The sequence below is a fragment of the Suricata suricatta genome, chromosome 8 (assembly GCF_006229205.1).
Source record: "Suricata suricatta isolate VVHF042 chromosome 8, meerkat_22Aug2017_6uvM2_HiC, whole genome shotgun sequence".
In the NCBI taxonomy this organism is placed as follows: Eukaryota; Metazoa; Chordata; class Mammalia; order Carnivora; family Herpestidae; genus Suricata; species Suricata suricatta.
In genome coordinates, this window is record NC_043707.1 from 82,324,062 (window position 1) to 82,329,964 (window position 5,903).

Sequence of the window (5,903 nt, forward strand, 5' to 3'; positions counted from 1 at the left end):
TGTAAACGTTCAGGCAAACCAGGATTCAAGGTTTCTGCTAGCACAAAAAGAACTTTGGACAACTGAAACACCCATTTCTTTTCTTTTCTTTCTTTTTTTTTTTGTAGGTTCATTTATTTATTTTGAGAGAGAGAGACTAGGGGAGGGGCAAAGAGAAGGAGAGAGGGAATCTCAAATAGGCTCTGCTCTGACAGCACAGAGCCTGATGTGAATCTCAAACTCAAACTGTGAGATCATGACTTGAGTCGTGATGAAATCAAGAGTCCAATGCTTAACTGACTAAGCCACCCAAGGCACTCCCAAAACATCTATTTCTAAAGACATTTTACTTCCATCTGTTGGAAAATTGTTGTGATATATTTTGCTGGAACAAGACACTGACATTAAGTCTGCCAGTAAATTGTCATAAACAAATAAATGGATGAGATTTTTCAGATCAGTGATTCTCTTTCAGATGTGATGTCTGCAGGGCATAAACTGCAACCATGTAGGGTAGTCCTGAGTGGGAGAATACATTCACAAGTAATGACCCTGTTGAAAGGATTCCTAACCTAGAAGTCTGTACCAAGCTTCATGTCTCTTAGAACTTCCCAGCTTTGTACAGACTGCTAAAAACTCATGTAATTTTCATAGAAGGGAGACAGGCAAGGTAAAGGAACTCACGTTTATTTAACGCTGTCCTACTTACTACCTACTAGAGATAACACCAGACCCTTTTGTTAAAAACTCAAAAAACATATTTTCATTTAAAAAAGTATTTAGAACACATAAAACAAGTCAACACTCATTCTTTCTTCTCGTCTTCTTGCGTGGGGTCTGTTGGCGGTTCCTCCAGGGTCACACTGTTGCTCTCTGAGCCAGTGTTACTATCGCTGGTCCCCTCCTCAGCCATACTGTCCACCCTGTCTTGCCCGCTCTCCTTGTCCTCAGGGGTAGATGTACCTTCTTCACCATTCTGGTGGCTCTCTGTCACTTCTTCAATGTGTCTCTCCTCTGTCTCCACTGGGACACTCTCATCGTCCTTCTTGTTCTCGGCCTTACTGGCAGCTTGCTCTTCCTCAGGAACCATGCCACTCTGACTGCATTTGGCTTGCTCCTCTGCCTCTTTCTCTCTTTCCTCCTGCCTTTTGCAAGCCTATTCCTCCACCTGTACAATTCCAGCAGCAATTTTTTCCATGTCCACTTTCACTTTCAAACCGCACGAACTTTTAAGTTCATTGTTAAATGAATCTGTTAAATGATGGCTTTTCAGGAATTTCCTCTTCTTCTCCTGGTGTCCCTCCTCTATTTGAAGAAGTTCAGCTTCTAGTTTTCACTGATGAACAATTAAAGAACGGACCTTTTGTTTGAGGACCTGCATTCTAGCTGTTGTGACAACTGACTGAACTTTTGGCACCACACTCTCACTAAGGATTTCACTGATGAGGCGGTGGTTTCTCTGGAAACGGGCGGTGGTTGTACGCTTCACTGAAAAGCCATCATCATAATCATCTGGATCTTCAGCAGGCTGAATGCTCATGTAAGGTTCTCCTTTTCCATGCGAGATTGTCTCTGTAGACTTTCTTCCTCTAACACAGCTTCTGCATGACTTTTTGCATTTATGTAAGCAAGTTATGCAGGGGAATTATGATAGGCGTTCATAGATTTACTGTACTCTATCTTTTCTGCTTCATATTATTTAAATATTCTTGTTTTTCTTCATCAATAAGATCTCACCACATGCCACCAATAATCTTGCCAGTCTCCCACAACTTTAGGTCAGAGTTGGAAGCTTTTACTTGGTCCTAGACCTTTCTGTTGTACCACATGTAGGGCATCAGTGGCTTATCTGGTGGCTTTGGGGGTTTTGGAATTGTATTACCAGAGGATACTGTGACCCAGCTGTTGGTGCCCGGGTTCCCTCCCAGCCTATAGTTGTTGTAGGCTAGATGATTGTACTGTACGGATTGTATCCCACAAACCCTGGTGTGCTGGGCATTTCTGTTGCAGGATCTGGGGTGGGAGATGGGGCGTAAGATGGTCTTTTTCTACATTTTGGAAGGTTAAGTTCTCAGTTCCCTAAGAATGAGTCTGAGACACTGTGGGCAGAAAAAGCGCCCATAGCTCCAGCCTTGTTTTCCTTTATAATGTTTCATTTAATCCTCCCACAAAAATTTAAGTTAGGTTAAATTGCACGTTTTACAAATAGGAGGAAATTAAGAGTTTGAGAGTACAAGTGATGTTCCCAGTAGTAAGTTATACACCCAGGATATAAGCTCAGGATTGTCTGTTCCAAGGCTAGAGACTTTCAATGACAAAATTCCACTGTCACACTCAAATTCTTATCATGGTGTTGGTGGAAGAAGGATGAGGGAATAGTTCTATCTATACAAGTATTATACACTCATGCTTCACCACCTAGAAAGTACAAATTATTACCATTTTGATGATATACAAATCTTGCATTGCCTAATATAGGCAAGTTTTTTTCTACCTTTATTCATCAAAGCTATCATTCCTAAGTACTCCTTGGAGGAAAGAGTTTTTAATCATGACTCACAAAGTGGTGGGGTCTACAGAACATTCTAGTTATATAAGCCAGCAACTTGGGGGATGAGGAAACTTGAATTATCATGGAAACCAAAATTGTAGCATCTTTCACTATGTTGAATGTGTGCCCTTAATGTTATCTTTCCTATTTCCTTATTAATTGGTTTATTTTAAGGTTGCCTTCCAGAAATTAGAGTACCTGATGTTAAATCATGGTCTGCTATGGAATTTTTAGAAAGATGTTCTGAACATTGATTTTCTCTTGTGTAAAATAAAGGTAATAAACATAGTGTAAGCATTGGAAGTGTGTGTGTGTGTGTGTGTGTGTGTGTGTGTACCAGGGAATGTTAGGTACTGTGTCCTTGTTGGCCTCAAAATAGTGGCAGCAGACCCTTTTCTTTACAATGCTTATTTTAGGTTACCTGATTTACTAGAGATTGTTTATGAGCATCATATGATAACCTCATTTGTGAGTCAGTCCCTGCCTTCTTTAAGCCACTCTCTTCTGGTGTTACTAATACTCTCCACATGTATGTTGAGCTTCACTGAGTTTCTGACCAATGTTGATCATAGTAAGCTACCTACTACGATCATGGACACCTCAATCTGTGGGACATGGAACTCATTTTTCTGCCTTTGATCTGGTTTGATTCCAGACACCTATGCTTGCCCTTTTTCTCTCTCTGCACCCGGAAAAATCCACTTTGCCAAAGTCATTTAACCTCACACCTGTTTGCTTACTGATCAATTTGCTTAATGAACATTTTTTAAAAATTTAACCCACTTTACCAAATCTCTCTTGCCCTTTCCTGTCTCATTCCTCTTCTTTATTAAGGGATCATCATGGGGTTCTAACTTGGTTCTGGAATGGAGTATTGAAGTTTTCCTCTGGTACTGACGTCCCTTTCTTGCCCTCTGTCCACTTTCTTATACACTTTCCATAGCTTTCTCCAGCTGCATCCTACCTGCTGTGATCCTTCCAGCTCTTAGCTGATGTTCTGCCCTGAATGGATTGAGAATTTACAATCTGGCCAGGGCTGCACATCTGTGTTAATATTACTCACTACTGGGACTTTCCTGACCTAGCTCAGAATCAGACTTTTCCAAACTAAGACTGCATTTACCACCTCTTATATGACCACACCCAGTACCTTAGGCTTCTAGTTACCCTCTAGAGACCAGCTTGAGGGCAGTTCCCTTCCTCATACTATGTGCCTCTTAAGATGTTGAAGCTCTCTTATAACTCATGCTGGAGCCCATGTCCAGCGCTCATAATTTGTGCATAGTCCCTGAAAATCCTGTTTTCCTGTGTTGGCTCATACCTTGTATCCTGCCCATCACTTTTTTTGATCTCTTATAACAAAATAGGTAGTGTGGAGACTCTTTAAAAATGTGATTTGGGGGCACCTGGGTGGCTCAGTTGGTTAAGCATCTGGTTTGGCTCAGGTCATGATCTCACGGTTCGTGGGTTCGAGCCCCACATTGAGCTCTGTGCTGACAACTAGCTCAGAGCCTGCCTTACAATTCTGTGTCTCCCTCTCTCTCTGATCTTCCTCTGCTCACACACTCTCTCTCAAAAATAAATAAAACATTAAAAGTTTTTAAAAAAAAATCAGATTTGAGTAGGCAGTCAAGAGCCTATGACTCCTAGAGGCTATCTCCTTTCATCTCCCAGTACAGATTGTGAAATAGTGCTAGGCAGTCATGCATTTCTGCCAGAGTTCAACAAAACAATTTTTCAGAAATCCCTGTCAGTAAAGAGGTGAACAGGCACACAAATAGAAATGGACTTTATGGCAAAGCCCTGCAGTTGTAAAGAGAAAGTGGTAAATTAAACTGTGGGCCTTTCCAGTTCTCAAAATATGCCACTACATCTACAAACAAAATGGCCTCTGAGCATGTTCCTCTGAAGTATTATTAAGCATTGTATTTGGAAGCGGCTCTGACTGAATCACACTTTACGAGTTTGTTCAATGTGATCTGTGGAGACACATTATTAAAGTGCCCTATTCCAGAATATAAAGTCAGATCCTCATTAACCAGGACAAAGAGTGTTAGCATCCAAGCTCAAGAGCAGAAGGAAACTCCCTACCTCTGAGTGACAGATGTGGGTGTTAGTAGCATTGTCGCATAACCCTGGGAATTCATTAAAAGTGTCAGGCTGTGTCACAGGGGCACTTTACCTTGACAGCCCTAGTGAAAAAAAACTGTGATAATTGCTTTCATCCCTTGCTTACCTTTCACCTTAGCAAGGAAATACAATTGTAAATAAATAACCCTACGCTGACACATCACAAGCTTTGTGCAGAAAACTGCTCTGTGAAATGTGCATCTCAAGGACTGCAGGGCACTTTTCATAAGGGAACTAATAGATTTATTCTGCTGGTTTTGCTTGTGTGAACTCTGGACTCACTTATTCTTTATTAAAACCAGGTTACTTAGTAACTGCTGACTTCTTGAGACAAAAGATGGAGTACCCAATGGTAAAGAGAAAAACAATAGTAAAAATGAAGAAAGAAGAGAGCATATGTATGAGAGGAGTGAGAGAAGAGAGAGAAAAGGAAAAAAGGAAGAAAAATGAATGAATGAGTGAATGAAGTTTTAGAGGAAGGCAGAAATGGACGGAAATTTCCTACTAGTATTCTTACTAGTGGAAGTAATGATACTATTTACTATTAAATACTCATTGTTTGTTGGCAAAGGACAGGAATCTAGAAGAAACAGCATAGTCTTTCTTTGGTTTGGGGTACATCTTTCCATTCATAAGGGGTGTTTAGGGAACTCAGACTTATGAAATGGCTTTTCTATTTTATTCACGTTTTTAATCTCAACTCTTCTTGAGTGCCTCAGTCTCGAAAATCAGTGCCACCTTTGTTACCCACAAAGCATCTCAATGCACTTAGCTTCCTCTCATTCTTTCTTTTCATTCCTCTCTTCTGCTTTTAGTTTCTGTGGCTAGCTCATTTCCAAGATAGTTTGACTTTTAGTCCTTTCAAGTTGCCTATTCACTATCATACTAAAAACTCTTTGGTTATTAAACCAAAAGTGACTTGGTTTCTTCCCCTACCTTGAGTCTTAGCACCTATTGTCTTCTTATTAATTTTGCCTTTGTTATAAACAAGACCTTATAAGAGGGAATGTGTTCATGTCAGGTTTTGAAAAAGGTGGGAACAGAAAAAATATCCTTAATTCTTTCAATTTTATATAAAATTCATGTCTATTTTTTGCAATGTGAAGATAAAACAGAAAATACTCTAAAAAGATTTGGAATTCAGTGTATATTTAAAGTTTAGTGTATATTTAATAAATGGCAACTATTAGCATTAAGGACTAAACTGCTGAAAAGGATTGATAATTGGCTAGTTACATTGGAC

At 39.9% G+C, this 5,903-nt stretch overlaps 1 pseudogene; it reads right to left on the reverse strand.

The window, feature by feature from the left end:
* Positions 1–784: 784 nt before the first annotated feature.
* Positions 785–1,993, reverse strand: LOC115297497 (annotated as a pseudogene).
* Between the last annotated feature and the right edge of the window lie 3,910 nt (positions 1,994–5,903).